The 23,150-nt window shown below is 39.7% G+C and overlaps 1 protein-coding gene across 1 annotated transcript in view; it reads right to left on the bottom strand.

The window, feature by feature from the left end:
• Positions 1–23,150, bottom strand: part of LOC122564795 (multiple epidermal growth factor-like domains protein 9) — a 324,564-nt gene that overhangs the window by 240,290 nt on the left and 61,124 nt on the right. The gene's annotated exons all lie outside the window — the stretch shown is intronic.

Below are 23,150 nucleotides of genomic sequence, written 5' to 3'. Positions count from 1 at the left end.
AGCCCTTTCTCGCTCCTAATCCTCCAATCCTCAGAGTTGCCAGTTTATTTTTGCAATATCTTCAGCCACTTCTCTTAATCTAGTTTAATTCTTAATTTCCTGGGCGTGTCACAGATGAGTCTTTCTTGCTGATTTCTTTTTTTCAGTGGAATATACTTTTGTTGTACATTTTGAATTATTTATTTAAGGGTTTCCCAATTAACCTGTGTAGTTGGCTCTGCTGAAGTTGATGTTTGTTGTTTGAATTTGGAGTACTTCACTTTCAATCTGAACACGGACAGTAAAAATGGTGGGTTTATTCCAACTGTGCCACACAAAGTTATGCTCTCAGTTATATATTTAGTTTGTTGTTGTTGTTGGTACCAATTTTCAGATATTCAAGGGAAAAATAAATGAAGCCTTTTCTTCTAGAATGATATACATTTCAATTCAGAGTGGCCTGCTCCAACTGTCAGTTGCTCAATAAGTGTACAATAAGAACAGCTCCGCAGCAGAATTTATATTGTTTAGCTCACGAATGAACAAACTTGAGAAACAGGACAATTTTCTACCAATTTCTGAAGATGGTAGGAATACAGTCACTATGGAAGCTCTAATGGGCCTGCCATCTTCCATTACAATTTTCAGAAAATCATACAAGGTACAACATGTATCCTCTCTGGACCACAAACAAACTGTCAATGATTCTGACATGTAAACCCACTATCTGGGAGGGCTTAATCAGACACAAAAATAAAAATAGGAGCATTCAAACACATTTTCACAATTCTGAAACAACATTGTGTGGGAAATTTAGAAACCACGACCTGTGAAACCAATCTGAAGCCCATCCAACTTAAACTATTCCATTATGATCCATATAATAAAACATGAAAACAAAGCGGTATTTTTACTTTGTATCCAGTGAAAGTAACAGCAGAAAGAATATCACCTTCCTTATTTCTAGGGTGCATCGATTTAATTAAGACTTCATTCTATTTCAAATTTTTAAAAGCAATTTTGTAACATTGTCTGACACTTCCAACAGCATTTTGATTTTACTTCTTTTAATGCAAACACATTGTGGAAACAAATTATTTTGGCATCCAATATTGGATGGGAGATTTTTGCAACGATTGAATTTTACACAATGTGAAACATGCAAATTTCTCGCTTATGTGTTAGAATCATAGCATGTTTACACCACAGAAGACGACAATTTGGCGCAGTATCAGTTTTCAGCTCATCCTACTTCCCTGTCTTTTCCCCAGAGCGCTTTTTTTGCCTCATCAGACACCATCAAAAGCCCGTTCAAAAGTCACAACCTGCAGCATATACCTTTTCCTCAGCTCACCTCTGGATCTTTGCCAAACACCTTTGACCAGTGTTTTCAACCTTTCTCCAATGATAACAGTTTGCTTCTTTCCACTCTATCCAACCCCTCATGATTTTGAACAACTTTATCAAATTTCCTCTCTACCTTCCCTTCAACTACCTCTCACGCTGTCAGCAAGTTGCGGGTAATATTGGATTCCTGTGTTTCTCACGTATGGACTTGGGTGCTATATCATGCTGCAGGTGGGTAAAGTGTCCTGCTGCAAGCTGTTTTGCTTACTCACACTTCGAGTGACAGATGCAATAGGAACCAAAAGCAGACCTCCACAAAATATCTTCATAGCAGCAAAATGTTTGTGGTAAAATGCATTAAATGAAGCATATTTACACTAGATTCCCTACAATGTGGAAACAGGCCCTTCAAACCAACCAGTCCACACTGACCCTCCGAAGAGTAACCCACCCAGACCCATTTCCCTCTGACTAATGTACCTAACACTATGGGCAATTCACCTGAAATGCACATCTTTGGACTGTGGAGGAAACCCACACAGACACGGGGAGAATATGCAAACTCCACACAGACAGTCACCCGAGGCTGGAATCAAACCTGGGACCCTAGTGCTGTGAAGCAGCAGTGCTAACCACTGAGCCACTATGCTGGCCCTAACAATATAAGCATCCACATTCATTTCTGACAGTTCTGCAGAATGCATACAAGGTGTTAATAAAGGCAGTTATCACAGAGAGGAACATGAAAAATCTATTTGAAGGACATAATTTTTTATAGAGCGAAAATTTTGCTTAAATCCTTTCATTAGGTCAGAATGAAGCCATGATTTCATTTAAAGAAAATAAATATCTTGCACGACACAAAGTGACCTGGGGAATTTAACAGTTGAAAACTATTTTTGCTACTAATATTACAGTGAATTTTTTAAATAGATTGGTTTAAACTAGCTTTGCAAAGCAGCTATCTGGAAGTTAGTTTTTATTTTCTGAAACATTTAGCTCTAATGAAATTGCTCATGGATTTACATGGATTAGTCTCTCGCTTCTGCCTGTTGCTTCTGCAAAACTGTGTCCAGTGAGCAAAACAAAGAAGAACAAAGAACAAAGAAAATATACAGCCCAGGAACAGGTCCTTCAGCCCTCCAAGCCTGAGCCGATCCAAATGTACTGTCTAAACCTGTGGGTCAATTCCTAAGTATCTGTATCCCTCTACTCCCCACCTACTTGTGCATTTATCCAGACGCATCTTAAATGAATCTACCGTGCCTGCCTCTACCACCTCTGCTGGCAACGCGTTCTAAACACCCACCATCCTCTGTGTGAAGTACTTGCCGCATGTATCCTCCTTAAACTTTCCACTTCTCACCTTGAAAGCATGACCTCTCGTTATTGAATCCTTCACCTTGGGAAAAATCTTGTCTCTATCCATCCTGTCTATACCCTTCATGATTTTATAAACCTCAATCAGGTCCCCACTCAATCTCCTTTTTTCTAATGAAAATCAACCTAGCCTACTCAACCTTTCTTCATAGCTAGCACCTTCCATACCAGGCAACATCCTCGTAAGCTGAAAATGTGTTGCTGGAACAGCGCAGCAGGTCAGGCAGCATCCAGGGAACAGGAGAATCGAAGTTTCGGGCATAAGCCCTTCTTCAGGAATCCTCATAAACCTTCTCTGCACCATCTCCAAAGCATCCACATCCTTTTGGTAATGTAGCGACCGGAACTGTACACAGTATTCTAAATGCAGCCGAACCAATGTCTTATACAATGTTAACATGACTTGCCAGCTGTTATACTTTATACCCCGTCCAATGAAGGCAAGCATACTAAATGTCTTCTTGACCACTCTATCCACCTGTGCAGCAATCTTCAGGTTACAATGGATCTACACTCCCAGATCTCTCTGCCCATCAACTTTTTCCAAGGCTCTTCCGTTGATTGTATAATTCGCTTTGGAATTAATCTTGCCTAAATGCATCACCTCACATTTGTCTGTGTTGAAAACCATCTTCCACTTTTCCGCCCAACTCTCCAGTCTATCTATATCCTCCTGTACTCCCTGACAGTCCCTTATGCTTTCTGCTACTCCACCAATCTTCATGTCATCTGCAAACTTGTTGATCATACCAACAGTGCCCTATTCCAGATCATTTATGTATATTACAAACAACAATGGCCCCAATATTGACCCCTGTGGAACACCACTGGTCACCTGTCTCCATTGCGAGAAACTCCCTTCAACTACTACTCTCTGTCACCTGTTGCTCAACCAGTTCTTTATCCACCTAGCTAGAACACCTTGCACACCATATGACTTCACTTTCTCCATTAGTCTACCATGGGGAACCTTGTCAAACACCTTACTAAAGTCCATGTATATCTTCCTCCCTTTAAGCCTTTTCTTTCTAGTTTAAGCCCATTTATCATTTCCTATGACCCCTGACTCTGCAGTTTAGTTCCTGCTTTTCTTTATGCAATTGTAGTTAATTCATACTTCCCACACTCTTTAGTGATTTGTTTTACAATGTAGATTTAATTCTGACCGAATGGTTACTTTACATTTGTTTTCCTCAACTATGCTGTTTAAAAAGTATTCAAGTTGAAGCCATGTGCTTTCAATGGAAGCAATAGAGCTGCGTTCTCTATATCTTACACCCAAAATAATAGCCAAATAATTTGGGCATTACAAAGGAAGGATGACTTTTAACTCTTGACTCCTGAACAGCACAAGATAGTCTGTGTGACATTCATGGTGCTGCTCTTGACTAAGTGCCCAGAGAGGATGCAGCAATGTCAATTGCATGCAAATATACATGAGTGTTCTCTGCAATCAAACTTACTCTAAAAGTAGGAGCAGCCATTTAAAGTGCAGGGAAACTGGAGTTGTTGTTCAGATATTCTCTATCATAACACAATGATGGATATTGCCAAAGAAAGTGTTTAAATTGGGTTTTTGGAATTAAAAGTTGAACTTTTGCCTAAATAATTGTTGCAGATTATTTTAGCATTTTAAATGATGATGGAGGTGGTACATAATATTGTCCTCTTGATATTTAGCTTAATTTGATAGCAGACGGGTGGAAAAAGCCAAAACTCCCCTTAGATAGCCTTTTTTGTGAACTACAAACCCAAGTTTTCACTTACACTACAGAAAATCATTTTCTCTTCCACTTAAAACTGGGCAAAATGTTCCCAACTTCATATCTCCAGAATAGACAGTGGGGACATCTGATGACACTGCATGCTAGCTCTGGTAAGGGGTCACAGGGGTCAGATTTTTCAGATGAACAACAAGACTGTAATGTTAAAAATCCACTTTCAAGCGCATGTATCTTTCTTCAATAGGTAATAATTCTGCACTAATACCAGCAAACGAAAACTCCTTTTGTATCTCAGAAATGGCATTAGCTCTGCCTACAACACTTGACAAATCATATCAATCAACATGTTCTTTTGGCTGTTCATAATAAACAGTAATTCACTAAATTATACTGACTAAAGCAGCCATGTGTGCAAAACCAGGACATCAGGTGCCGATTTTCCCACTTCAGTTTTCAAAATGTGAGGATCATCATCTTAGCCAGTAACTAACCTGTCACCCTCTCCACTCCTTGCTGAGATAACTCATCCTATCTTGCAGCCATCCACTCATGAAGAGCTGACAGGCAGGTATGCCATAAGCTGCTGGCCATTCAAAACACTGGATAAAGGGTACTACTTGTGGAATCCAATGATGGGAAGTTAAGTTTTTTTTATATTCTTCTCACATGGTGGAACTTGTTGGGAGAGAATTTGAGGAAAGAGCAAGAAGGTAGTTTTCAGAGGCCACACACTTTCTCCCATCCTTATCTTTGATCGGAGCAATTGGAGGTCTCACCATTCCAATCAATTAAAGTCCTTAATTAGTGATGGGTCAAGAGGTCACCCATGGACCTTCTCACTCAGAACCCTAATTAGTGAGCTGGTGAGAAGGCTGTTTCTCACCAGGGCCAACTCACCCAATTATTTCCACACCTTGCCATCTCTCTTCACACCTCCAGGGAGGGGACTATTACGCCCATAATATCTAAAACTGGGTGTGATTCAACAAATAGACAGCACTTGCTGAACAATCCAATGGAACCATAGAGTTATAACAGTTACAGTGACAACCAATTTTAGTTCATCAGGCAGGCTCAAAATGTGACTCACATTCGTTACAAGCTAAATATATTCATGCACAGGGGCCTCTCTATTTTGCCAGGCATTCTGAATTTTTTACTTAAGCAAAAGCATGGTGCATTCTCTATGACAACCTTTTGACCAATTCAAGCTGATTGGCCAACCAAACGTTTTTCACACAGTGTAAACTGTTTGCCAAATTTCACAGGGCATTTCTTGCACTTGTCCTGATAAATGCAGAATGAAAAGTTTCAATAACGTCTCCCTTTTCAACAATATCAAAAATTTACATAAGCTGTGTAATTTGAGAATTAGTTATTCTAAACCTTAGTATTTAGCTTTACTTTTAGTGCTTTATTCAGTTTTCTATGTTATTTTTGTCTTATTAACGATGCACACATTTTGTACAAAGAACATATTTTATTAAGCTGCATGGGTATTGGATCGTAATAGTGATTGTTCTAATTGGAAAATGCTACGACTGACATTAAGCATCAACTTATTTGTATACAATTCGCACACTGTTTATAAATGAATGATTTATTAAATTGTAGTAATATATCAGCTTTAAGTGCGCAAACATGAAGAGATTTATGAGCAGTTAGAAAATCAGAAGTAGCTCATGACTTTAAACTTCACAAGTGTAAGTTGGAACTTGAACAAAGTAAAAAATATTTCTGTTTTGTGAGACATCAAACCAGCTATTCAATCCAATAGCAAACCCTACTTGTGGCCATCAATAATTTCACATTCGAAACAAGCTGTCTGAGTGAGTCCAGATGTGAGGTCACATTATATAATTACCCAAGCTGCTACTTTCTTGTGATAGGAGCATATTTGTGCAATGTTAGTTCACTCCATGAATACACATTATATTGTTAACTCAGTAGTTCTAGCAGAAATGAGTAAGTTCCCAAAGTGGATAAAATGCAAACGTGCTGCCAATCAATAAAGATCCCATTGGTTTGTTGAAGGGAACTTAGTTGACATATTTAAAATAATGAATGGTCTAGACAATGTAGTTAGGGGGAAATATTAGTCCAATGATCAAGGACTGGGGGCACCAATTTAAGGTGATTAACAAAAGAAGCAACGGCAATATGATCTTTTGTTTACAGTGGTTGGATGGGATCTGGAATGCACTACCTAAGAGTATGGTGGAGGCAGATTGAATTGTGGCTTTCAAAAAGGGTTAGTTTGTTAATCGAAGAGGAAATATTTGGTGGGAAAAAGGCAGAGGAATGGTGTTGGGTGAACTGATCTGGCAGAGAGCCAGTAAAGACACACCTGGCTGAACTGCCACCCTCTACATTTTCATCATTATATGATTTTCTGATTTCTAGGCCAGGCAGAGGAATGAATAGCAGGTTGGTTAAGCAAAAGGAAAGCTTTAAAATGAGAATTCAGGTAAGCATGTTTACGATTTTGCAGATGCATCAGCATAAAAGTGAAAGATTACTTCTCCGGAATAGAAGTTTTGGAAGTAGATGTTTCAAGTGTCCTTCCAGTCTGACAACCCCATGACATGAAGACATTGCCTCTAAATGAGGTCTGTTTAATGACAGGCAAACTTGGCATAATTTCTACCTTTGTTTCTAAAATCATCTGAATAAAGGATCAATTATTTGAAGAGATATTACTTAGCAAATGTTTAGCAAAAATCCTAACTTGTTGGTCCATGAAGTTCACAAGTGCGATCACTGAAACGCATATAATTGGAACATTTTCAAATAAAATAAAACATTGCAAATGCTGGAAATTTGAAATAAAAGTGAACAGTGCTCATAAGTCTGTAAACCCCTGTAAAAGCAAAAGGCATATTGCGATGTTTTGGATGTCTACCTTTCATCTTGATTCTGATGAACAGCACACATCTGAAATATAATGACCAATTACATTTCTATAAGAACAGAAAAATAATGCAGATGCTGGTCATCTGAAATAAAAGCAGAATAATGCTATAGAAACTCAGCAAGTCTAGCAGTATCTGTGGAGACAGAAACAAAGTTAATCTTTCAAGTTGTAAACATGTATTGTTTGATTTTTCAGTGTTTGTGATTGTGGCTAGAAATAGGACAAGAGTTGTTATAAAACCAAGCATTATGAAAATATTTTTGCACTTTTAAAAAGCAAGTTACTGAAACACATTGTAAGTTGTGTTTACACTGTTGCTTTGTGCAAGCAGTGGGGAAGGCTGTTGACAGATGGGCTGACACCAGGGGTGTGCGTAACATAACATTTGGCCTGCAATAAGTTGCTGACTGAGGATTGTGGAATTATGACCAGTTGCAGATAACAAAGGCTATCAGCTTGACATCAACTATCTGATTGGCTTTGGGTAGCTGAACAGCTGGTATCTGTGCAGTGTACTGGCAGAAGCCTTCAGAATGCTGCAAGGGCAGATGGTGTGTCTTTCTCTCCAGTAAAATACCTAAAGCCCAAAGAAAGCCAGTTTATTTTTCCTCCTGAGTTGCTGTAAGCTGCTGCTTAAGCCAGTAACTAGGAGACTTTGCAGTTAGTGTCTCAGTTGCCAGTGTCTCTCACAAAGAAGTAAGACCAACATAGAGAAGCAGAATTAAAGAACATAAAATCCTGACAAAAAAAAGGATTTTCTCAGCAGACTCTACGGACCAAGGACATTGCACTGTCTCCCCAGTTTTTCTTTTGTCCCTTCACCCATAACACCACTGCACATTTTTTGCCTGTCTCTGTCTATTATATGTGTAGAGAGACTCTAAAAGGGAGTCAGAGTTTTAACTATTAGTTATATGTTGACAGTTCATACTTGTTCACCTGTGGTTAGAATTTATTTATCTGAATAAATAAAAACACTTTTTTTGAGTACAGAAGATTCTGTATTTCATGTTTCCTCTTAGTCTGGGCCCATCTGATTGAAAACTTGGGACCTTTGTGGACTTAGATAATTTTTTTTAAATTTTGCGAGGATTCCCAGAATAGGAGTGTTTGATTTCCAGGGTGCTATCCCAGTGAGTTGTTGCATATATTAACATTTTGTCGTGTATAGTTTTATACTTTTCTCAAATTTCATAAGTTGCAGGACAAGTTGATAAAGCTGTTAAAATGTATAGGGAGCATATAGTTTTACAAATAAGAGGGCAAGAATTCAGAATAAGGGAAAATCATGCTAACCATTTACAAATCACTGCTTAGGTTAGCAATTTGAGTAGAAACTTATAGGTACCTCATGAATGTGGACTATGGCAGGAAACCAGGAGAATTGCGTGAAAAATCCAATGAGGATCAACTTGACTTTGAGGGTAATTGGCTGCATTTTTCAATTAAGTTCCGGGCTTCAAGATGACATTGTGTTTGAATGGCAAGATGCCTAATGAAGGGAATGATTGCTTGTTAATGGCTGCATTAACACCAAGTCTTTCTCTTTAATATACAGGTTTCTATCCTACCACCTGCCGCAAGAAAATTACATGTTGACATTTCCTGATATGAAACTCTAAGCAGGTAAGTGGTAACTCCAGCTCATCGCTTTATCCTCCTGTATCCCATTTTGGACATTCAACAACACCTCAGAGCACTCTCCAGGACACCTAATATGTTCCTTCTACAGACACTGGCATCTGATACCTGACAGCTTCTCAGAACCTTATGGCACTTCTCCAGTCCTCTTGCAGGACACTCCTGCAATTCAATGCTGTATTGCAGAGAATACTAGTAAATAACATTGAAAAGCTGCTGCAAGGACACTTTTTAAAAACTTATTCACTTGTGGGACATGGGCACTGCTGGCTGGCCAGCATTTATTGTCTGTCCCTAATTGCGAGAGAAGGTAATAGTAAGCTATCTTCTTGAACTGTTGTAGTCCACCCACTGTTTGTTGACTCCAATGCCCGAGGGAGAGAATTCCAGGATTTTGACCCTGTGACATTGAACGAATGGTGATATATTTCCAAGCCAGGATGATGAGTGGCTTGGAGGGGAACTTGCAGGTGGTGATGCTCCCATGTGTCTGCTGCTTTTGTCCTCCTAGATGTAAATGGTTATCAGTTTGCTTTCTAAAGATCTTCTGCAGTGCATCTTGTAGATACAATACGCTGCTGCTACTAAGCGTCAATACTTGTGGATGTGATGCCAATCAAATAGGCTGTTTTGTCCTTAATGGTGTCATGTTCCTTGAGTGTTGTTGGAGCGGCATTCATCCAGGCAAGTAAGGAGTATTCCATCACACTCCTTGTAAATGGTGGACAGGCTTTGGAAGGTCAGGAGATGATTTACATGCCATAGTATTCCTATACTCTGACCTGCTCTTGTAGCCAATGTATTTATATGGTGAGACCAGTTGAGTTTCTGGTCAATGGTGACCCCTACCCAGGAAGCTGATAGTGGGGGATTCAGTGATGGTAACAGCATTGAATGCAAAGGAGCAGTGGTTAGAATTTCTCTCATTGGACATGGTCATTGTCTGGCATTTGTGTGGTGCAAATGTTATTTGCCTCTTGTCAGCCCAAGCCTGGATATTGTCCAGATCTTGTTTCATTTGAACATGGAGGTTTTAGAGGGATATGGGCCAAATGTTGGAAAATGAGACCAAGTCAGATTGAGATGTTCGTCGACGGAAACGAGTTGGACTGTTGGGTTTGTTTCCAAGCTGTATGACTGCTTCAGTTGCAAATGGACATCCAGCAACATCTCAGGGCATACTGCAGGGCACCTATAGCATTCACCCCTCCTTCTAGGATGCTGAATGTTGTGCAATCCTCAGCGAACATCCTCATTCTGACCTTATGATGGAGGGAAGATAACTGATGAAGCAGCTGAAGATGGTTGGGCCTTGGACACTCTCCTGAGGAACTCCTGCAGAAATGTGCTGGAACTGAGATGACTAACCTTCAACCACAAGCACAACCATCTTCCTAGATGCCAGGTATGACTCCAACCGAGAGTTTGCTTCCTGATTCCCCTTGAAAAGTGAAAAGGAGATGGAGTAAAACTGGAATCAGAGATAGATATTCAGCTCACTGACTGGACAGGTTGTACCTCAGGACGGTTCACTCACTCTTAGTGTTCACTTGCACTGAGCTGAACTGGAATCCTTTCTTGGCCTTTTTGTGCTTTGCTCCCTCAGCCACGTTCACAGTGTTTTTGTCTTGTCTTATCTTGACTTTCAATTTAGAGTAGATGCATTACTAGAAACTTTGAAAGTTGTCAACAGTCCTCAGTCATATCAGGGGAGGCACCCTACAGTCAAGGAGTTCTGGTATAGTAAGTCAAGGGCAGCCTCTGATACCCATCCAGCAGCTTGGACATGGTCAATCAGCCACTTGGGCAGTCAGGTTTAGGATCCTCTCTTTGTAAGGGCTGAGAAACTAAATGTTGGATAATCCATATTTACTCTTTCTGCCCTATTAAGGGTTGTTTTCTCCTGGATGAGAGAAAGAGAGGGATTGAATGAAATGATAGGCCTTGGCATAGCTGTTAATGATGGTGCAGGTAGAGGGTAAATGGTCAGTTGTTCCAAGTAGGCAGCACGGAGGGAATACAGGGTTGGTATGCAGGATGTTGGAATGGATGACAGCTAGTGAGGAATGTTGTTTCAGGCAATAATGAGAAGGCAGGTCACGAGCCTTGCTGGGAGGTGCATTCAGAGCCAAGATGAGTAGGCTGTGGGTGGCAGAGAGATGATAATGGCAGACACCCTGGTGGAAAGTCAATGATCATCTTCCTGCACTGGTTATGGCTGCAATGATGCTTGGCCCAGGCTGGAAGGTCTGATCACGTGGCTTTCACAACTGGTCCTGAGAAATTAGGACAGCCCTTGCCTGCAACATTCCATTAACTAACTTCCAGCTCCATGCCCACAAAGTGAGGTGTTATTTCCCTCAGTCTCCATTTCCAGATCAATTGTCAGTCATTGCACAGTGCAGCTCTGGACTGACAGTACATATCTGAGTACCCAATGACCTTTTAAACAAATGGCACTAGTACCAGGGACTGTTGTTTATTTCAGGGCATTCTGGTAATGGTGAGTGGGAGAATCAGGCTTGGAATGAGGAGTGTGTTAACACGGGAGGAGGATAGAGAGTTAATAAAGTGAGTTTGGCATGAGATGGTGAAAAATTTCACTGGCGAGAAACTTCACTGGCGAGAAACTCTGTGAAACATAATGAAATTTATACTAGCCAAAATATGGTAAGATTCAGTCCATTACATTTACCTTGGGAACCGTATTTTAGAAAGAATGCCAAAGTCTTGGAGAGGCTACAGAGAAAACACAATGCTACTGAGTGTGGAGGACTTATGTAATATGGAGAGCCTGGAAAAGGTTGAAATCTTCTCTTCTGCGTACTGTAAGTTAAAATTTCATTGGTGTGTTTAAAAATAGGAGAGCTTTTCAATAGAGGAAGTAAGTAGAAATTGTTTCCAATTAAGGGAGGACGCAGGTTTAAGATAATTGACAAATGAACCAATAGGGTTGAAGAAATCTATTCACGCATAAAGTTGTTATGATTATGGATGCATCATCTAAAACCATAGTGAAAGTAGATCCAACAATAATTTTCAAAAGATAATTGAATATATACACCAATTGGGAAATTTGAAGGGTGGGGAGTGTGGGACTATGTAAATGGACCTTTGGACAGTAGGTCATAGTCATAGAGTTGTACAGCATGGAAACAGACCCTTCGGTCCAACCCGTCCATGCCGACCAGATATCCCAACCCAATCTAGTCCCACCTGCCAGCACCCGGCCCATATCCCTCCAAACCCTTCCTATTCATATACCCATCCAAATGCCTCTTAAATGTTGCAATTGTACAAACCTCCACCACATCTTCTGGCAGCTCATTTCATACACGTACCACCCTCTGCGTGAAAAACTTGCCCCTTAGGTCTCTTCTACATCTTTCCCCTCTCACCCTAAACCTATGCCCTCTCGTTCTGGACTCCCTGATCCCAGGGAAAATACTTTGCCTATTTATCTTATCCATGCCCCTCATAATTTTGTAAACCTCTATAAGGTCACCCCTCAGCCTCCAACGCTCCAGGGAAAACAGCCCCAGCCTGTTCATCTTCTCCCTGTAGATCAAATCCTCCAACCCTTGTAGTATAATTATTCAAAGGGCTTCCTACTGCTATACATAGTTCTCTGAATCTATAATACAGGCAACTTTCTCTTATCATTGATTCTGATAATTAACATAAAATTATGGAAAATCAATTCTGCATTTGCAGCAATCAGTGCTATGATTATGGTTTCTCTCTGACTCTGTTTTGTTAGAAGTCATCCTAGCAAGCAAACATTGCTCACCTCTGCCAGACAACATATAGTTTGGATGAAGCATAATAGGCTATGTGTAATTAACGAGCAAAAGACAGCTGACTTAAGTCAGAATTGAATTTTAAAAACAACCAACAGCTGCGTCATTATTTGAACAAACATTTTGCACTTTTATTCTTTTCAAAAATGCATATGAAATGTCTTGATATGACATGTTGACGTGAGTAAAATCTCTTGTTCACTGGATAACAGCAAATATGTTTGATTACCAGTAATTACAATCAAAAATCAAATAATTGTTATCTTTAATTTTCAATGCCACAGCTGATCAGATTTAAGAAATAATCCAAGATAAATTTTATTTTTTTAAATGGAGCAGTCCCTACCCCCAATCCCCGGCCAGTGGGGTTTCCTCCTTGTCAAACTGCCACAGAAACTGTCACCTTTTTATGAATAATTCCAAATCAAACACAAGCTAATGATCTGAAATGACATCGCTCAGCAACAACACCAGCACAAAAGGTCAATTTACAAGTCACTCAGAGGATGTCTGCAACAAAGGTTATGGGTTAACAAGAAAGTGCCTCTAATAATGGAATTGATCATTTAAACAGAAAGTAATTATTTTCATGTGATTAGAAATCCCTTAAATTTTCTCAACTATTCAGTAGGAAGGTCTGAGAAAGTAGTTGCTAAATTGAATTAAATGTCCCACTGAATTGTTACATACACCATAATATGGTTTGGTGTGTAGCAGACCTGTGTTCTGTGGGTGCATTGTAACAATCCATATGTGGATGTTGGCTTGCAACTAATTGGCTTCTCACTGCCTTGTTTTGGAAAGAGCAGAATAGTTACTCTCTGTCTTTCACAGCTCACTTCTCCTTTGCCCTGCACCCTACAATCATGTACTGCAGACTAGAAATCATGTTGCTGAGCTGTTTACCTACATAGTGGAAGTTGTTGCTTACCTCATCCTTACATTTAAAAAATGGTCTGAATGTAAATGAGTGGAAATTCACTTAGTTGTAAAGAGCAAAGAGGTGTCCTGAGGTTGCAAAAGGTGCAATGTAAACACATTTTTTTCTATCTTTAAATAAATAGTGAATAGTTAATTGATCTTTCACAATTTCTGCACATAGCTGGTAGGGAACTGGTCTGGGTGGAATACTGTTCAGAGTCAGTGTGGACTTGTTGGGCCAAATGGCCTGTTTCCACACTGTAAGGACTATATGATTCTATGAAGCGTTCAAATAAAGTGAACAGAGGGGGAAACAGTTAATTCTGGTGGATTTCACTCCCCAAAGAAAGGTAAACCTTCAAAATTAAGTTATTTTCATCATTCAGGAGTTAGGAGCTTGTGAAATAAAATGTGTGTTCATCGGGAACATTCAAGCTTTTTGCATTTGTTCAGCCACTTCAGGCACACCACTGAATTTTTGTGACCATTTTTAGTCTAAATCCATGTTCAAAATAATTTGCATTTAATTTCAAGTCTTTTGATGTTCTGATTTAGAACAAAGCCATCATTGTGGCAATAATTATTTCCAAGCCTGCCGGGCCACAGTCAAAATGTGCTCTTTGGTCAATAATGTCTGACCTTATTTGGGGATGGAAGGGGTGAGCTGTATTTGTCACTGGGGCCTCAGTTTAAAGGCTGTGCTTTATGTCGCCACTGATATTACTTGTATCAATTGTCACACTGAACATGAAAGTACCAATAAAAAGCTAGTTCATAAAGTACCTCAGTCTTTCTAAGTTTTTATCCTGTCCTTTCTAGAGTCTTGGCCTAAGTGTGTGTCCACATTCATATTACCAAAGTGGAGCCTGGATTTCTGACACCAGAGGTGCAGGTCTTGCAATGACAGTAAGCTCTGTCAAGTGATCAAAATGCCATGTCTTCAACTAATCTGGCAGTTTAACTGTTTATAAGATATTACATTTCTAAAACAGCAAAATAAGGGGTAATAAGGCAACCATTCAAAGAAAGTGTAGCATAGTGCTTGTTGGGCTTGTTGGGCCGAAGGGCCTGTTTCCACACTGTAATGTAATGTAATCTAATCTAAAAATACAAGCATAACAAATTCCAAATTCTGGTTAATGACTTATTGATGGCTCCATGTACCATGCCTCGTGTTTTCTACCAGCATTTTAAATTGTGCAATAACTGGCACTTTTTGAACATGTGGGCTAAGGGAAGTGTTTGTGTGAGAAACAAAAGCTCACTCACTTTAATAATTTCAGTCCGAGACCAAAAATCTGAACTAGTAGTGCCGTTTTATTTGTACACTTGCAAGTGGGTGCAATGTCTAATGCCAGGTAAGACAATGACAAATACACATCAAATCCAACAAACTCTCGAAATTTATACAATTTGAATCCCCATATTTTTTCTTATTTCATTGTTTGTCCCCTCCTCCGCTTACGTCACTCATTTCCTTAAGACTGATCCCACATCTTCTGTTTATCCGGCCTTGTCTGTGACAAATGCCTATCTCTGACTCCCATAAGGTTGTTTGACGTCATCCCATCCTTTGCTTACCATTATCTACTCCCTCCATCTGCGCTGCCCCTCACAGCATCTTATCACTAAGCCCTTTTAATTGGGGTTTGTTCCTGTGTCTTTGTACAAGTGGGAAACCTGCTGTTTATACAGGCCTCTCTTCACAGCATTTTATCTAGTGCCTGTATTTCTACCATTGTTCTGTAATCACGTCTCATGCTAACATACTTCCTCTATGTAGTTCCCATTTTTGCTAACTCAGCTCCTAGCTGAGAAACAATCACAGACTAATGTGAATTCATTTACTCTGTATCAGAACTTATAATTTGCAGAAATAACATTAATTCACCTATATCCCACAATTGGGAATAAAGTAGGTGATGAAAATCATTTATGTGTTTTCAATAATACTGACATTTAAAAAGATTCTATGTTTATGGTCAATCATCTAGGATTCAGAAATTTCCAATTGATTTTAATGTCCTGACTAGTTCCTAAACAAAAAAGTGCTACTTAAATTTCAGTTAGTTTCAACTGGAACAAAGATCTGAGACTTATCTGACAGTGCTGTCAATAGTACCTATTATACCCTTTTCCCTCTGGGCACACAGTATCACAGGGCAAGTATATAAAAAATTGAGCAAAGTAGAGTGAATTATTTGGTTAACTGAACTGAGCAATCTAAGTAGAACAGCAACTTCGAAGGCACTTTCAGTACGAAGATGTATTTTGAGGGCATTTGAATTCAGAAGAATAAAACATTTCACATATTTTATAGTACTTTATTGAAACAGTCATGGCAGACAGGAACAAAGCGAAGAATAAGGTAGGACTGATAAATTAAACTGCATTTATTTCAATGTAAGGGGCCTAACAGGGAAGGCAGATGAACTCAGGGCATGGTTAGGAACATGGGACTGCGATATCATAGCAATTACAGAAACATGGCTCAGGGATGGACAGGGCTGGCAGCTTAATGTTCCAGGATACAAACGCTACAGGAAGGATAGAAAGGGAGGCAAGAGAGATGAGGGAGTGGCATTTTTGATAAGGGACAGCATTACAGCTGTACTGAGGCAGGATATTCCTGGAAACACATCCAGGGAAGTTATTTGGGTGGAACTGAGAAATAAGAAAAGGTCGATCACCTTATTGGGATTGCATTATAGACCCCCTAACAGTCAGAGGGAAATTGAGAAACAGATTTGTAAGGAGATCTCAATTATCTGCAAGAATAATAGGGTGGTTATGGTAGGGGATTTTAACTTTTCAAACATAGACTGGGACTGCCACAGTGTTAAGGGATTAGATGGAGAGGAATTTGTTAAATGTGTACAAAAACATTTTCTGATTCAGTATGTGGATGTACCTACGAGAAATAAGGCAGGGCAGGTGACTGAGGTGTCAGTGAGGGAGCACTTTGGGGCCAGCAACCATAATGCTATTAGTTTTAACATAGTGCTGGAAACAGATAGACGAGATCTAAAAGTTGAAGTTCTAAATTGCAGAAAGGCCAATTTTGATGGTATTAGGCAAGAATTTTCAAACGTTGATTGGGCGCAGATGTTCACGGGTAAAAGGGACAACTGGAATTAGGGAAGCCTTCAGAAATGAGATAATGAGAGTCCAGAAACAGTATATTCCTGTCAGGGTGAAAGGAAAGGCTGGTAGATATAGGGAATGCTGGATGACTAAAGAAATTGAGGGTGTGGTTAAGAAAAAGAAGGAAGCATATGTCAGGTATAAACAAGAGAGATCAAGTGAATCCTTAGAAAAGTATACAGGCAGGAGGAGTGTGCTTAAGAGGGAAATCAGGAGGGCAAAAAGAGGACATGAGATAGTTTTGGCAAATAGAGTTAAAGAGAATCCAAAGGGTTTTTACAAATATATTAAGGACAAAAGGGTAACTATGGAGAGAATAGGGCCCCTCAAAGATCACCTAAGGTGGCCTTTGTGTGGAGCCCCAGGAGATGGGGGAAATACTAAACGAGGATCTTGCATCAGTATTTACTGTGGAAAAGGAGGTGGAAGATATAGAATGTTGGGAAATAGATGGTGACACCTTGAAAAATGTCCATATTACAGAGGAGGAAGTGTTGGATGTCTTGAAACGCCTAAAAGTGGATAAATCTCCAGGACTTGATCCGGTGTACCCTAGAACGCTGTCGGCAGCTAGGGAAATGATTGCTGGGCACCTTACTTAGACATTTGTAGCATCGATAGTCACAGGTGAGGTGCCAGAAAACTGGAAGTTGGCTAACATGGTACAGCTGTTTGAGAAAGGTGGGAAGGACAAGCCAGGAAAGTATAGACCAGTGAACCTGATGTTGGTGGTGGGCACGTTGTTGGAGAGAATCCTGAGGGACAGGATGTTCATGTATCATGTATTTGGAAAGGCAAGGACTGATTAGGGATAGTCAACATGGCTTTGTGCATGGGAAATCATGTCTCACAAACTTGATTGGGTTTTTTTGAAGAAGTAATGAAGAGGATTGATGAGGGCAGAGCAGTAGATGTGATCTATATGGACTTCAGTAAGGCGTTCAACAAGGTTCCCCCTGGGAGACTGGTTAGCAAGGTTACATCTCATGCAATACAGGGAAAGCTAGCCATTTGGATATAGAACTGGCTCAAAGGTAGAAGACAGATGGAGGTGGTGGAGGGTTGTTTTTCAGACTGGAGGCCTGTGACCAGTGGAGTGTCACAGGGATCGGTGCTGAGTCCACTACTTTTCACCATTTATAATTGATTTGGATGTGGTATAGTCAGTAAGTTTGCAGATGACATCAAAATTGGAGGTGTAGTAGACAGCGAAGAAGGTTATCTCAGATTACAACGGGATCTTGATCAGATGGACCAATGGGCTGAGACGTGGCAGATGAAGTTTAATTCAGATAAATGTGAGGTGCTGCATTTTGGGAAAGCAAATCTTAGCAGGACTTATACACTTAATGGTAAGGTTCTAGAGAACAAATAGACCTTGGAGTGTAGGTTCATAGCTCCTTGAAAGTAGAGTCACAGGTAGATAGGATAGTGAAGAAGGTATTTGTATGCTCTACAGGACATTGGTTAGGACACTGTATGAATATTGCTTGTAATTCTCGTCTCCTTCCTATCGGAGAGATGTTGTGAAACCTGAGAGGGTCCAGAAAAGATTTACAAGGATGTTGCCAGGGTTGGAGGTTTTAAGCTATAGGGAGAGGTTGAATAGGCTAGGGCTGTTTTCCCTTGAGCGTCGGAGACTGAGGGGTGACCTTACAGAAGTTTATAAAATCATGGGGGAGCATGGATAGGATAAATAGACAAAGTCTTTTCCCTGCGGTGGGGGAGTCCGGAACTAGAGGGCATAGGTTTAGGGTGAGAGGGGAAAGATATAAAAGAGACCTACGGGCCAACTTTATCATGCAGAGGGTGGTACGTGTATGGAATGAGCTGCCAGAGGAAGTGGTGGAGGCTAGTACAATTGCACCCTTTTCTTGGCATTTGGATGGGTATATGAATAGGAAGGGTTTGGAGGGATATGGGCCAGGTGCTGACAGGTGGGACTAGATTGGGTTGGAATATCTGGTTGGCATGGACGAGTTGGACCGAAGGGTCTTTTTCCGTGCTGTACATCTCCATGACTTTACAACCTCACACGAATTGTCAAGCTGAGAAAATCATGACTCAATTCATAGCAAAATTTATCGGTATAATTTTATGATAGACTTCAGGACCAAATGAATGTCCCTTGCTCCCACTTGGCATGAACTATACCAGCAGAACCATTTTCTCTACCTTCCTAATTAAGAACTAGTAGTGGACTCCCAAGGCTACCATACCAATCACATGGCCATCAACATTAGCCTCAGCAATCACACCATCATATCAGGCAGGCCCCACTGCTCAGTGCAGAAGCCTGACACCCAGTCCACTGGGGTGACAGGGGCTGCCTTCCATATTTGTAACTCCTTCCCATCATGAATTAGCCCATTACTCTGTGACTGATGATATTCTGGCCTATATATGACAGTTACTAAGCCTGCACATGTGTTTAAACAGAAAATTGGTACAAAGTATTTGCTGCTGTTTTACATTTGTATTGTCATTTATTTGTTTTGCAGCTTGGACAAAATTAATAAATGAATATGATAACATAAGAAAATTCAAGTCTTTGGCTGTGAGGCATATGATCAATACAATCTTACACTGTGATACTTTTTTTAAAAAATAGTTTATCTTTGTAATCTTTTTCTGTCAAAAATGCCCTACTGAATCACTGTACACATCCTCTGGTCATCACAATGTAATGCATTATTCTAAACACAACAGGATGGTGATGCATTATGTGGGGTTTCATGCATCATTGTGCAGGCAGCATCACCTTTTAGTTGTTCAATGGTGATTTGTCACATTTGGTTCAAAGCTTGAAGAATAGGTTTAACAGCAGTATCAGATGCAATGGGCAGACTGTAATTATTAAAAGATTCACCACTGTTATTGTGTAAACGTTATTGAGAAATTCTGCAAAAAGACAAAACTGCTCTCATCACAATAAACAAGAAACCATCACACCCATCTGGGTTTGTTCATAGTAAATTGCTTAATATATTGGTTATTTCAAACAGTGTCTATTACTGCGTAATATGCAATGCATTACTCAGCTTCAAATTTCAATCCATGTTTAAATTGGCCAGACTGTTAAAGCAACAAAGCTTAAAGAGTTCTTAATGAAGGAAGTTTGAGGATGAGTGGGTATTTGAAAATTCCTTGGGATTAAACAAAACCATCATAGCACAACTTCTGTTCTTACATTGTTGAGGTTTTAAAATGATGTTGCAATGTAATTATATATGATCTCCCATAACTGTGTGCTGTTCATATAGTTCAATAATGATAAAAGCATCTATGTTATGCATCACATCATATTTTGCTTATGAAATGCACGACACGTAACGATGTGTTTCTTCTGAAATACAATTTCAGTGTATTCCTCAACCCAATTATGGCTTGATTGCTTTTAGAAAATGTCAGGGTAATCAGACATCAGTCTTGCTTTCCTTTTGTAATTTAGAAATGCCTGTTTCAGGGTTTTCTGAGTCATGAAGAGCATTTTGTAAATTGTAGACTCGTGGGGTGCTCGCAATACAATCCCTGGCAATTTCCCCTGAGGTACATTTCCTGTACATTGGACAAGCCAATGAGAAAAAAATTGAACTGATAACTTTAATCAACTGTGAATTGCTATTTAGAGAGTTACACATCTGAAATGGCATTGGGAAAGGTAGGTTTTAGCGGAATTTTCGTTGAATTGGGAATTAGATTTATGAGAGGGAGGAAAGGTAGTCAAATAAACAAGATGCTGCAAACTCTGCTGTAGAGAATCAGGAAGAGCAGGTACACACAATATTGACTGGAATCTTGCAGGAATAAATACAGCAAGTTCTTCAACCTTTGCCAACATTACTCCTCTAAATGTGACAGTCAAGTCTGGAATCTGCACAGTTAAACATAAAAGTCAAGGAGTGTGACAGTGATTCATTTGATTCATATAGGATGCATACTTGAAGTCCCTGCAGACTGAACTCAATCAGAAGTCAGTGAACTGATAAGAACTTTCCTATTGCATTGCAATATAGCTGTCAAAAAGTGTGAGGGAAACTTTTGCCTTGTTGAGTGAAGTTTAGCCAAGATTTAATGGCATCCTAAGCCTCAACTACCGCTTAAGAATTCCTCTTGCAGGAAAACTAGTTTTATATTTATGTAATATCATTGTACTGTCCATTCTGATCTTTTTGAAGTTTACATGATTTTTAAAAATGCTTGTTGTGATATTTGTTTTTAATTTCTGCATCCTAATTTTTATTTGTTCTCATAAACTTTATAACATTTATAATATTTATAACATATAGCATTTGTATGAAGATTAATCGATGCCTTTCACTTCCAGGTTTGCTGTTGATGAGAATTTTCAATGCGATTAGCTGTTTATTCTGTCTACTGTTTTTGGAACACTTGAAGATCCAGTTAAGCTTGTGTCTGATTCAAATGCATGCTGAAAAAGGGGAAATCTTTGACATAGAGATCACTAGTTGCGTTCAGCAGCTGAAGACAAAATCCACACCATTATTTTATGATAAAATTACATACATTGGTTATTCCTGAAGAAAGGCTTATGCCCGAAACGTCGATTCAACTGCTCCTTGGATGCTGCCTGACCTGTTGCGTTTTTCAGCAACACATTTTTCAACTATATGAACAGCACAGAGTTTTGGGAGATCATATATAAATACATTGCATTCATCATTTTAAAACACCAATAATACAAGAACAGAAGCTGTGCTACAATGGTTTTGTTTAACCAAACTGAATTTCCAAATACCCACTTATCCTCGAACTTCCTTTATCAACTTTTTAAGATGTGTTGCTTTAACAGTCTGGCCAACTTAAACATGGATTGACATTTGAAGCTGAGTAATGCATTGCATACAACACAGTAACATCTCTCAACTAGTTTCTTTAAATCAATTCGCTTAGCTGGTCAGAACGGGCAGGGGTGTGTGATGGAGTTGTAATGTCACTGGATTAATAATGCAGGACCCCATGCTAATGTACTGAGGAACTGGCTTCGTGGTGAAATGTAAATTCAATTTTTGCATTGTGTTTCTGCAGTATTGTGGTTATCATGTTTGCCTCATGTGAAAGGTCGCCAGTTTGAAATGGAGCAGAAAAATCATTTTCTGGGGTTCAAGTCCCATCTGCTCAAGAGGTGTTTAGTTACATCTCTGAACAGGTTGATTTGGGTAAAAATGTCAACAGCTGTTTAGTAGGTGAGGACTGGAATGCATAAATGCTACACTCTCTACACTTCACTTCAGTTCTGATGAAGAGTCATCTAGACTCAAAATGTCAGCTTGCTTTCTCTCCATAGATGCTTCCTGACCCACTGTGACCTCCCAACATTTTTTGTTGTCAGTTCAGATTCCAGCTTCTACAGTAATTTGCTCCACCATTTTGATTTAGTCCCTCCTTACCCTTCCTCTATTTTTGTTGTTGCACTGGCCATGGTGGCAAGGGCTTGTCATTTATTAATTGTTTAGTTTGTCAAATGGGTGATGGTGGTGGGTTTTCCAAAGAAAAGAGCTGGTTAGATGGGCTGTAGGGGAGGTGCACTGATAGCATCTTTACCTGTGTGTTGAAGGCAGGATTCAAGTCCCACATACTCCTGGGATATGTCATAACATGTCTGAACAGGTTGATTAAAATATCTATAAGAATTGGTTTCCAGTATGCCATGATACACTGGTAGTGTCCTTATCATGAGGTTAGAATGCCTGGGTTTGAGTCCTACTGCTTAATAACATGCCTGAATAGATTGATGAAAAACAAGTTTTGAAGACGTGGTGATAATGAACGAGTACTCCAAAGCACTAAGCCAATGTTCTGGATCCCACTGTGACATATGGTGTAATTTGAATTTAATGCAAATCTAGAAAATAAGAACTAACCTAATGGTGACCATGGGGTGAATCTTACATTCTTTTGGCTGTGTCAGTTTCATCAGATTTCACAGAGGGTTTCTCACCACAAGGCTTAGACTGTGTTTTCGCCACATCTCACCAAACAAAACTATCTAGTCCCATGCTGCCACTTGCTCTTTTTACAACTTGCTACTGCCCAGATATCACAGAATGTACTGACATCTTTAAAAGACCATTGTGCACTTGGACAAGCACTGTCTATCTAGAGCTGTCCAGCAAACAATAATCTCCTTTAATAGGCAACTTGTCACCACCAAGCAAGAATCTCACCTTAACGCTCAGAACTTAAAATATACTGTAAGTTGTTCCTGATGCTGAGATAGGCCTCACTGTTTGACACCACGTCCTACCTCTCTGTTGCCCATGACCCCACCACAACCCA

The sequence above is a fragment of the Chiloscyllium plagiosum genome, unplaced genomic scaffold, assembly GCF_037043375.1.
Source record: "Chiloscyllium plagiosum isolate Xiang-an unplaced genomic scaffold, Cpla_swu_hap1 HiC_scaffold_21, whole genome shotgun sequence".
Taxonomy (NCBI): Eukaryota; Metazoa; Chordata; class Chondrichthyes; order Orectolobiformes; family Hemiscylliidae; genus Chiloscyllium; species Chiloscyllium plagiosum.
This window is presented reverse-complemented; position numbering and strand designations above follow the sequence as displayed.